Raw genomic sequence first — 14884 nt, forward strand, 5'->3', positions numbered from 1 at the left:
CACCGCTATCTGTAAAAACATGGAAATATCTACACTGCCATCTGTATTAAAATGGAAATACCTACACCGCTATCTGTATGAACATGGAAATATCTACACCGCTATCTGTATGAACATGGAAATATCTTCACCGCCATCTGTATGAACATGGATATGTCTACACAGACATCTGTATGAACATTTAAATATCTACACCGCCATCTGTATTAAGATGGAGATATCTACACAATTATCTGCATGAACATGGAAATATCTACACCGCTATCTGTATAAACATGGAAATATCTACACCGCTATGTGTATAAACATAGAAATATCTACACCGCTATCTGTATAAACATGGAAATATCTACACCGCTACCTGTATAAACATGGAAATATCAGCACCGCTATCAGTATGAACATGGAAGTTTCTACACCGCCATCTGTATGAACATGGAAATATCTTCACCGCCATACGTATGAACATGGAAATATCTGCACCGCCAACTGTATGAATATATAAATATCTACACCACCATCTGTATTAAGATGGAGATATCTACACTGCTATCTGTATAAACATGGAAATATCTACACCGCTATCTGTATAAACATGGAAATATCTACACCGCTATCTGTATAAACATGGAAATAACTACACCGCTATCTGTATAAACATGGAAATATCTACACCGCTACCTGTATAAACATGGAAATATCAGCACCGCTATCTGTATTAACATGGAAATATCTAGACCACCGTCTGTATGAACATGGAAATATCGTCACCGCCATCTGTATGAACATGGATATATCTACACAGCCATCTGTATGAACATGGAAATATCTTCACCACCATCTGTATGAACATGGATATGTCTACACAGCCGTCTGGATGAACATGGAAATATCTACACCGCTATCTGTGTAAACATGCATACATCTTCACCGCTATCTGTATAAACATGGAAATATCTACACCGCTATCTGTATGAACATGGAAATATCTACACCGCTATCTGTTTGAACATGGAAATATCTACACCGCTATCTGCATGAAAATGGAAATATCTACACAACTATCTGTATATAAATGGAAATATCTACACAGCTATCTCTTTGCACATGTAAATAACTACACCGCTATCTCTATAAACATGGAAATATGTACACCGCCATCTGTATGAACATGGAAATATCTACACCGCCATCTGTATTAAGAAGGAGATATCTACACCGCTATCTGTATAAACATGGAAATATCTACACCGCTATCTGTATGAACATGGAAATATCTACACCGCTATCTGTATAAACACGGAAACATGTACACCGCTACCAGTATAAACATGGAAGTATCAGCACCGCTATCGGTATTAACATGGCAATATCTACACGGCTATCTGTATGAACATGGAAATATCTACACCGCTATCTGTATAAACATGGAAATATCTACACCGCTAACTGTTTGAACAGGGAAATATATACACCGCTATCTGCATGAAAACGGAAATATCTAAACAGCTATCTGCTTATACATGGAAATATCTACACAGCTATCTCTTTACACGTGGAAATAACTACACCGCTATCTGTATGAACATGGAAATATCTACACCGCCATCTGTATGAACATGGAAATATCTGCACCGCCATCTGTATGAACGTTTAAATATCTACACCGCAATCTGTATTAAGATGGAGATATCTACACCACTATCTGCATAAACATGGAAATATCTACACCGCTCTCTGTATAAACATGGAAATATCTACACCGCTATGTGTACAAACATGGAAATATCTACACTGCCATCTGTATAAACATGGAAATATCTACACCGCTACCAGTATTAAACATGGAAATGTCAGCACCGCTATCAGTATGAACATGGAAGTTTCTACACCGCCATCAGTATGAACATGGAAATATCTACACCGCTATCTGTATAAACATGGAAATATCTACACCGCTATCTTTATGAACATGGAAATATCTACACCGCTAACTGTTTGAACAGGGAAATATATACACCGCTATCTGCATGAAAACGGAAATATCTACACAGCTATCTGCTTATACATGGAAATATCTACACAGCTATCTCTCTACACATGGAAATAACTACACCGCTATCTGTATGAACATGGAAATATCTACACCGCCATCTGTATGAACATGGAAATATCTGCACCGCCATCTGTATGAACATTTAAATATCTACACCGCCATCTGTATTAAGATGGAGATATCTACACCACTATCTGCATAAACATGGAAAAATCTACACCGCTATCTGTATAAACATGGAAATATCTACACCGCTATGTGTATAAACATGGAAATATCTACACCGCTACCTGTATAAACATGGAAGTATCAGCACCGCTATCGGTATGAACATGGCAATATCTACACGGTTATCTGTATGAACATGGAAATATCTACACCGCTATCTGTGTAAACATGCATACAACTTCACCACTATCTGTATAAACATGGAAATATCTACACCGCTATCTGCATGGACATGGAAATATCTACACCGCTATCTGTATGAACATGGAAATATCTACACCGCTATCTGTATAAACATGGAAATATGTACACAGCTACCTGTATAAACATAGAAGTATCAGCACCGCTATCGGTATGAACATGGCAATATCTACACAGCTATCTGTATGAACATGGAAATATCTACACCGCTATCTGTATAAACATGGAAATATCTACACCGCTATCTGTATAAACACGGAAATATGTACACCGCTATCTGTATAAACATGGAAGTATCAGCACCGCTATCGGTATGAACATGGCAATATCTACACGGCTATCTGTATGAACATGGAAATATCTACACGGCTATCTGTATGAACATGGAAATATCTTTACAGCCATCTGTATGAACATGGATATATCTACACAGCCATATGGATGAACATGGAAATATCTACACCGCTATCTGTATGAACATGGAAATATCTACACCGCTATCTGTATGAACATGGAAATATCTACACAGCAATCTGGGTGAACATGGAAATATCTACACCGCTATCTGTATGAACATGGAAATAGCTACACCGCTATCTGTATGAACATGGAAATACCTACACCGCTATCTGTATGAACATGGAAATATCTACACCGCTATCTGTATGAACATGGAAATATCTTCACCGAAATCTCTATGAACATGGATATATCTACACAGCCATCTGGATGAACATGGAAATATCTACACCGCTATCTGTGTAAACATGCATACATTTTCACTGCTATCTGTATAAACATGGAAATATCTACACCGCTATCTTTATGAACATGGAAATATCTACACCGCTATCTGTTTGAACATGGAAATATATACAGCGCTATCGGCTTGAAAATGGAAATATCTACACTGCTATCTGTATGAACATGGAAATATATACACCGCTATCTGTATGAACATGGAAATATCTACACCGCTTTCTGTATGAACATGGAAATATCTACACAGCTATCTGTATGAACATGGAAATATCTTCACCGCCATCTGTATGAACTTGGATATATCTACACAGCCATCTGGATGAACATGGAAATATCTGCACCGCTATCTGTATGAAGATGGAAATATCTACACCGCTATCTGTATGAACATGGATATATCTACACAGCCATCTGGATGAACATGGAAATATCTACACCGCTATCTGTGTAAACATGCATACATCTTCACCGCTATCTGTATAAACATGGAAATATCTGCACTGCTATCTTTCTGAACATGGAAATATCTACACCGCTAACTGTTTGAACAGGGAAATATGTACACCGCTATCTGCATGAAAATGGAAATATCTACACAGCTATCTGCATTTACAAGGAAATATCTACACAGCTATCTCTTTACACGTGGAAATAACTACACCACTATCTGTATGAACATGGAAATATCTACACCGCCGTCTGTATGAACATGGAAATATCTGCACAGCCATCTGTAGGAACATATAAATATCTACACCGCCATCTGTATTAAGATGGAGATATCTACACCGCTATCTGTACAAACATGGAAATATCTACACCGCTATCTGTATGAACATGGAAATATCTACACCGCTCTCTGTATGAACATGGAAATATCTTCACCGCCATCTGTGTGAAAATGGATATATCTGCACAGCCATCTGGATGAACATGGAAATATCTACACCGCTATCTGTATGAACATGGAAATATCTAAACCGCTATCTGTGTAAAGATGAATACATCTTCACCGCTATCTGTATAAACATGGAAATATGTTCACCGCTACCTGTATAAACATGGAAGTATCAGCACCGCTATCGGTATAAACATGGCAATATCTACACGGCTATCTGTATGAACATGGAAATATATGCACCGCTATCTGTATGAACATGGAAATATCTTCACCGCCATCTGTATGAACATGGATACATCTACACAGCCATCTGTATGAACATGGAAATGTCTACCCCGCTATCTGTATGAACATGGAAATATCTACACAACTACCTGTATGAACATGGAAATATCTTCAACGCCATCTTTCTGAACATGGATATGTCTACACAGCCATCTGGATGAACATGGAAATATCTACACCGCTATCTGTATGAACATGGAAATATCTACACCGCTAACTGTGTAAACATGCATACATCTTCACTGCTATCTGTAAAAACATGGAAATATCTACACCGCTATCTGTACAAACATATAAATATCTACACTGCTACCTGTATAAACATGGAAGTATCTGCACCGATATCTGTATGAACATGGAAATATCTACACAGCCATCTGGATTAACACGGAAATATGTACACCGCTACCTGTATAAACATGAAAGTTTCAGCACCGCTATCAGTATGAACATGACAATATCTACACGGCTATCTGTATGAACATGGAAATATCTACACCGCTATCTGTATGAACATGGAAATATCTTCACAGCCATCTGTATGAACATGGATATATCTACACAGCCATGTGGATGAACATGGAAATATCTACACTGCTATCTGTGTAAACATGCATACATCTTCACCGCTATCTGTATAAACATGGAAATATCTACACCGCTATCTTTATGTACATGGAAATATCTACACCGCTAACTGTTTGAACAGGGAAATACACACACCGCTATCTGCATGAAAACGGAAATATCCACACAGCTATCTGCTTATACATGGAAATATCTACACAGCTATCTCTTTACACAGGGAAATAACTACACCGCTATCTGTATGAACAGGGAAATATCTGCACAGCCATCTGTATGAACATTTAAATATCTACACCGCCATCTGTATTAAGATGGAGATATCTACACCACTATCTGCATAAACAAGGAAATATCTACACCGCTATCTGTATAAACATGGAAATATCTACACCGCTATGAGAATAAACATGGAAATATCTACACTGCTATCTGTATAAACATGGAAATATCTACACCGCTACCTGTATAAACATGGAAATATCAGCACCGCTATCAGTAAGAACATGGAAGTTTCTACACCGCCATCCGTATGAACATGGAAATACCTTCAACGCCATCCGTATGAACATGGAAATATCTGCACCGCCATCTGTATGAACATATAAATATCTACACCGCCATCTGTATTAAGATGGAGATATCTACACCGATATCTGTATAAACATGGAAATATCTACACCGCTATGTGTATAAACATGGAAATATCTACACCGCTACCTGTATCAACATGGAAGTATCAGCACCGCTATCGGTATGAACATGGCAATATCTACACGGCTATCTGTATGAACAGGGAAATATCTACACCGCTATCTGCATGAACATGGAAATGTCTTCACCGCCATCTGTATGAACATATAAATATCTACACACCCATCTGGATGAGCATGGAAATATCTACACCGCTATCTGTATGAACATGGAAATATCTACACAGCCATCTGGATGAACATGGAAATATCTACACCGCTATCTGTATGAACATGGAAATACATACACCGCTATCTGTATGAACATGGAAATATCTACACCGCTATCTCTATGAACATGGAAATATCTACACTGCTATCTGTATGAACATGGAAATATCTACACCGCTATCTGTATGAACATGGAAATGTCTTCACCGCCATCTGTATGAACATGGATATATCTACACACCCATCTGGATGAACATGGAAATATCTACACCGCTATCTGTATGAACATGGAAATATCTACACAGCCATCTGGATGAACATGGAAATATCTACACCGCTATCTGTATGAACATGGAAATACATACACCGCTATCTGTATGAACATGGAAATATCTACACCGCTATCTGTATGAACTTGGAAATATCTTCACCGCCATCTGTATGAACATGGATATATCTACACAGCCATCTGGATGAACGTGGAAATATCTACACCGCTATCTGTGTAAACATGCATACAACTTCACCGCTATCTGTATAAACATGGAAATATCTACACCGCTATCTGTATGGACATGGAAATATCTACACCGCTATCTGCATGAACATGGAAATATCTACACCGCTATCTGTATAAACACGGAAATATGTACAGCGCTACCTGTATAAACATGGAAGTATCAGCACCGCTATCGGTATGAACATGGCAATATCTACACGGCTATCTGTATGAACATGGAAATATCTACACCGCAATCTGTATAAACATGGAAATATCTACACCGCTATCTTTATGAACATGGAAATATCTACACCGCTATCTGTATAAACACGGAAATATATACACCGCTACCTGTATAAACATGGAAGTATCAGCACCGCTATCGGTATGAACATGGCAATATCTACACGGTTATCTGTATGAAAATGGAAATATCTACACCGCTATCTGTGTAAACATGCATACATCTTCACCACTATCTGTATAAACATGGAAATATCTACACCGCTATCTGTATGGACATGGAAATATCTACACCGCTATCTGCATGAAAATGGAAATATATACAAAGCTATCTGCATATACATGGAAATATCTATACAGCTATCTCTTTACACATGGAAATAACTACACCTCTATCTCTATAAACATGGAAATATCTACACCGCCATCTGTATGAACATGGAAATATCTGCACCGCCATCTGTATGATCATATAAATATCTACACCGCCATCTGTATTAAGATGGAGATATCTACTCCGCTATCTGTATAAACATGGAAATATCTACACCGATATTTGTATAAACATGGAAATATCTACACCGCTATCTCTATGAACATGGAAATATCTGCACCGCCATCTGTATGAACATGGATTTATCTACACACCCATCTGGATAAACATGGAAATATCTACACCGCTATCTGTATGAACATGGAAATAGGTACACCGCTATCTGTATGAACATGGAAATATCTACACCGCTATCTGTATGAACATGGAAATATCTTCACCGCTATCTGTATGAACATGGAAATATCTACACCGCTACCTGTATCAACATGGAAATATCAGCACCGCTATCTGTATGAACATGGAAATATCTACACAGCCTTCTGGATGAACATGGAAATATCTACACCGCTATCTGTATGAACATGGAAATATCTACACCGCTATCTGTATGAACATGGAAATATCTACACCACTATCTGTATGAACATGGAAATATTTACACCGCTATCTGTATGAACTTGGAAATATCTACACCACTATCTGTGCAAACATGCATACATCTTCACCGCTATCTGCATAAACATGGAAATATCTACACCGCTATCTGTATGAAGATGGAAATATCTACACCGCTAACTGTTTGAACATGGAAATATCTACACCGCTATCTGCAAGAAAATGGAAATATTTACACAGCTATCTGCATATACACGGAAATATCTACAAAGCTATTTCTTTACACATGGAAATAACTACACCGCTATCTCTATAAACATGGAAATATCTACACCACCATCTGTATGAACATGGAAATATCTGCACCGCCATCTGTATGAACATATAAATATCTACACCGCCATCTGTATTAAGATGGAGATATCTACACCGCTATCTGTATAAACATGGAAATACCTACACCGCTATCTGTATAAACACGGAAATATCTACACCGCTATCTGTATAAACATGGAAATATCAACACCGCTACCTGTATAAACATAGAAATATCAGCACCGCTATCTGTATGAACATGGAAATATCTACACCGCTATCTGTATGAACATGGAAATATCTACACCGCTATCTGCATGAAAATGGAAATATCTACACAGCTATCTGCATATACTTGGAAATATCTACAAAGCTATCTCTTTACACATGGAAATAACTACACCGCTATATCTGTAAACATGGAAATATATACACCACTATCTGTATAAACATGGAAATATCTACACCGCTATCTGTATAAACATGGAAATAGCTACACCGCTATCTGTATGAACATGGAAATATCTACACCACAATCTGTATGAACATGGAAATATCTTCACCGCCATCTGTATGAACATGGATATATCTACACAGCCATCTGGATGAACACGGAAGTATCTACACCGCTATCTGTATGAGCATGGAAATATCTACACCGCTATCTGTGTAAACATGTATACATCTTCACCACTATCTGTTTAAACATGGAAATGTCTACACAGCTATCTGTATGAACATGGAAATATCTACACCGCTATCTGTTTGAACATGGAAATATCTACACCGCTATCTGCATGAAAATGGAAATATCTACAAAGCTATCTGCATATACATGGAAATATCTATACAGATATCCCTTTACACATGGAAATTACTACACCGCTATCTCTATAAACATGGAAATATCTACACCGCCATCTGTATGAACATGGAAATATCTGCACCGCCATCTGTATGATCATATAAATATCTACACCGCCATCTGTATTAAGATGGAGATATCTACTCCGCTATCTGTATAAACATGGAAATATCTACACCGCTATCTGTATAAACATGGAAATATCTACACCGCTATCTGTATAAACATGGAAATATCTACACCGCTATCTGTATAAACATGGAAATAACTACACCGCTATCTGTATAAACATGGAATTATCTACACCACTACCTGTATAAACATGGAAATATCAGCACCGCTATCTGTATGAACATGGAAATACCTACACCGCTATCTGTATGAACATGGAAATATCTACACCACAATCCGTATGAACATGGAAATATCTACACCGCTGTCTGTATGAACATGGAAATATCTACACCACTATCTATATGAACATGGAAATATCTTCACCGCCATCTGTATGAACATGGATATATCTACACAGCCATCTGGATGAACACGGAAGTATCTACACCGCTATCTGTATGAGCATGGAAATATCTACACCGCTATCTGTGTAAACATGTATACATCTTCACCACTATCTGTTTAAACATGGAAATGTCTACACAGCTGTCTGTTTGAACATGGAAATATCTACACCGCTATCTGCATGAAAATGGAAATATCTACAAAGCTATCTGCATATACATGGAAATATCTACACCGATATTTGTATAAACATGGAAATATCTACACCGCTATCTGTATGAACATGGAAATATCTCCACCGCCATCTGTATGAACATGGATTTATCTACACACCCATCTGGATGAACATGGAAATATCTACACCGCTATCTGTATGAACATGGAAATAGGTACACCGCTATCTGTATGAACATGGAAATATCTACACCGCTATCTGTATGAACATGGAAATATCTTCACCGCTATCTGTATGAACATGGAAATATCTACACCGCTACCTGTATCAACATGGAAATATCAGCACCGCTATCTGTATGAACATGGAAATATCTACACCGCTATCTCTATGAACATGGAAATATCTACACCGATATCGGTATGAACATGGAAATATCTTCACCGCCATCTGTATGAACATGGATATATCTACACAGCCATCTGGATGAACATGGAAGTAACAGCACCGCTGTCTGTATGAACATGGAAATATCTACACTGCTATCTGTATGAGCATGGAAATATCTACACCGCCATCTGTATGAACATGGAAATAACTTCACCGCCATCTGTATGAACATGGAAATATCTACACAGACTTCTGGATGAACATGGAAATATCTACACCGCTATCTGTATGAACATGGAAATATCTACACCGCTATCTGTATGAACATGGAAATATCTATACCACTATCTGTATACACATGGAAATATCTACACCGCTATCTGTATGAACATTGAAATATCTACACCGATATCTGTATGAACATGGAAATATTTACACAGCTATCTGTATGAACATGGAAATATCTACACCACTATCTGTGCAAACATGCATACATCTTCACCGCTATCTGTATAAACATGGAAATATCTACACTGCTATCTGTATGAACATGGAAATATCTACACCGCTAACTGTTTGAACATGGAAATATCTACACCGCTATCTGCATGAAAATGGAAATATTTACACAGCTATCTGCATATACACGGAAATATCTACAAAGCTATTTCTTTACACATGGAAATAACTACACCGCTATCTCTATAAACATGGAAATATCTACACCACCATCTGTATGAACATGGAAATATCTGCACCGCCATCTGTATGAACATATAAATATCTACACCGCCATCTGTATTAAGATGGAGATATCTACACCGCTATCTGTATAAACATGGAAATATCTACACCGCTATCTCTATAAACATGGAAATATCTACACCGCTACCTGTATAAACATGGAAATATCAGCACCGCTATCTGTATGAACATGGAAATATCTACACCGCTATCTGTATGAACATGGAAATATCTACACCGCTATCTAAATGAAAATAGAAATATCTACACAGCTATCTGCATATACATGGAAATATCTACAAAGCTATCTCTTTACACATGGAAATAACTACACCGCTATCTCTATAAACATGGAAATATCTACACCACTATCTGTAAAAACATGGAAATATCTACACCACTATCTGTATAAACATGGAAATATCTACACCGCTATGTGTATAAACATGGAAATATTTACACCGCTACCTGTATAAACATGGAAATATCAGCACCGCTATGTGTATTAACATGGAAATACCTACACTGCTATCTGTATGAACATGGAAATATCTACACCGATATCTGTATGAAAATGGAAATATCTTCACCACCATCTGTATGAACATAGATATATCCACACAGCCATCTGGATGAACATGGAAATATCAGCACCGCTGTCTGTATGAACATGGAAATATCTACACCGCTATCTGTATGAACATGGAAATATCTACACCGCTATCTGTATGAACATGGAAATATCTTCACCGCCATCTGTATGAACTTGGATATATCTACACAGCCATCTGGATGAACACGGAAATATCTACACCGCTATCTGTATGAGCATGGAAATATCTACACCGCTATCTGTGTAAACATGTATACATCTTCACCACTATCTGTTTAAACATGGAAATATCTACACTGCTATCTGCATGAACATGGAAATATCTACACCGCTATCTGCATGAAAAAGGAAATATCTACATAGCTATCTCCATATACATGGAAATATCTACAAAGCTATTTCTTTACACATGGAAATAACTACACCGCTATCTCTATTAACATGGAAATATCTACACCGCCATCTGTATGTACATGGAAATATCTGCACCGCCATCTGCATGAACATATAAATATCTACACCGCCATCTGTATTAAGATGGAGATATCTACACCGCTATCTGTATAAACATGGAAATATCTACACCGCTATCTGTATAAACATGGAAATATCTACACCGCTACCTGTATAAACATGGAAATATCAGCACCGCTATCTGTATGAACATGGAAATATCTACACCGCTATCTGTATGAACATGAAAATATCTACACCGCTATCTGCATGAAAATGGAAATATCTACACAGCTATCTGCATATACATGGAAATATCTACAAAGCTATCTCTTTACACATGGAAATAACTGAACCGCTATCTCTGTAAACATGGAAACATATACACCATTATCTGTATAAACATGGAAATATCTACACCGCTACCTGTATAAACATGGAAATATCAGCACCGCTATCTGTATAAACATGGAAATATCTACACCGCTATCTGTGTAAACATGGAATTATCTACATCAGCACCGCTATCTGTATGAACATGGAAATATCTACACCGCTATCTCTATGAACATGGAAATATCTACACCGCTATCTGTATGAACATGGAAATATCTTCACCGCCATCTGTATGAATATGGATATATCTACACAGCCATCTGGATGAACATGGAAATATCTACACCGCAATCTGTATGAACATAGAAAGATCTACACCGCTATCTGAATGAACATGGAAATATCTTCACCGCCATCTGTATGAACATGGATATATCTACACAGCCATCTGGATGAACATGGAAATATCTACACCGCTACCTGAATGAACATGGAAATATCTACACCGATATCTGTGTAAACATGTATACATCTTCACCACTATCTGTTTAAACATGGAAATATCTACACTGCTATCTGTATGAACATGGAAATATCTACACCGCTATCTGTATAAACATAGAAATATCTACACCGCTATCTGTATAAACATGGAATTATCTACACCGCTATCTGTATGAACATGGAAATATCTACACCGCTATCTGTTTGAACATGGAAATATCTACTCCGCTATCTGCATGAAAATGGTAATATCTACATAGCTATCTCAATATACATGGAAATATCTACAAAGCTATTTCTTTACACATGGAAATAACTACACCGCTATCTCTATTAACACGGAAATATCTACACCGCCATGTGTATGAACATGGAAATATCTGCACCGCCATCTGTATGAACATATAAATATCTACACCGCCATCTGTATTAAGATGGAGATATCTACACCGCTATCTGTATAAACATGGAAATATCTACACCGCTATCTGTATAAACATGGAAATATCTACACCGCTACCTGTATAAACATGGAAATATCAGCACCGCTATCTGTATGAACATGGAAATATCTACACCGCTATCTGTATGAACATGGAAATATCTACACCGCTATCTGCATGAAAATGGAAATATCTACACAGCTATCTGCATATACTTGGAAATATCTACAAAGCTATCTCTTTACACATGGAAATAACTGAACCGCTATCTCTGTAAACATGGAAATATATACACCACTATCTGTATAAACATGGAAATATCTACACCGCTATCTGTATAAACATGGAAATATCTACACCACTATCTGTATAAAAATGGAAATATCTACACCGCTATCTGTATAAACATGGAATTATTTACACCGCTACCTGTATAAACATGGAAATATCAGCACCGCTATCTGGATGACCATGGAAATATCTACACCGCTATCTCTATGAACATGGAAATATCTACACCGCTATCTGTATGAACATGGAAATAACTTCACCGCCATCTGTATGAACATGGATATATCTACACAGCCATCTGGATGAACACGGAAATATCTACACCGCTATGTGTATGAGCATGGAAATATCTACACCGCTATCTGTGTTAACATGTATACATCTTCACCACTATCTGTTTAAACATGGAAATATCTACACAGCTATCTGTATGAACATGGAAATATCTACACCGCTATCTGTTTGAACATGGAAATATCTACACCGCCTTCTGTATGAACATGGAAATATCTGCACCGCCATCTGTATGATCATATAAATATCTACACCGCCATCTGTATTAAGATGGAGATATCTACTCCGCTATCTGCATAAACATGGAAATATCTACACCGATATCTGTATAAACATGGAAATATCTACACCGCCATCTGTATGAACATGGATTTATCTACACACCCATCTGGATGAACATGGAAATATCTACACCGCTATCAGTATGAACATGGAAATAGCTACACCGCTATCTGTATGAACATGGAAATAGCTACACCGCTATCTGTATGAACATGGAAATATCTACACCGCTATCTGTATGAACATGAGAATATCAACACCGCTACCTGTATCAACATGGAAATATCAGCACCGCTATCTGTATGAACATGGAAATATCTACACAGACTTCTGGATGAACATGGAAATATCTACACCGCTATCTGTATGAACATGGAAATATCTACACCGCTATCTGTATGAACATGGAAATATCTATACCACTATCTGTTGGAACATGGAAATATTTACACAGCTATCTGTATGAACATGGAAATATCTACACCACTATCTGTGCAAACATGCATACATCTTCACCGCTATCTGTATAAACATGGAAATATCTACACTGCTATCTGTATGAACATGGAAATATCTACACCGCTAACTGTTTGAACATGGAAATATCTACACCGCTATCTGCATGAAAATGGAAATATTTACACAGCTATCTGCATATACACGGAAATATCTACAAAGCTATTTCTTTACACATGGAAATAACTACACCGCTATCTCTATAAACATGGAAATATCTACACCACCATCTGTATGAACATGGAAATATCTGCACCGCCATCTGTATGAACATATAAATATCTACACCGCCATCGGTATTAACATGGAGATATCTACACCGCTATCTGTATAAACATGGAAATATCTACACCGCTATCTGCATGAACATGGAAATATCTTCACCACCATCTGTATGAACATGGATATATCGACACAGCCATCTGGATGAACATGGAAATATCTACACCGCTATCTGTATGAACTCGGAAATATCTACACCGCTATCTGTGTTAACATGCATACAT

This window comes from Gorilla gorilla, chromosome 19 (assembly GCF_029281585.2).
Source record: "Gorilla gorilla gorilla isolate KB3781 chromosome 19, NHGRI_mGorGor1-v2.1_pri, whole genome shotgun sequence".
In the NCBI taxonomy this organism is placed as follows: domain Eukaryota; kingdom Metazoa; phylum Chordata; class Mammalia; order Primates; family Hominidae; genus Gorilla; species Gorilla gorilla.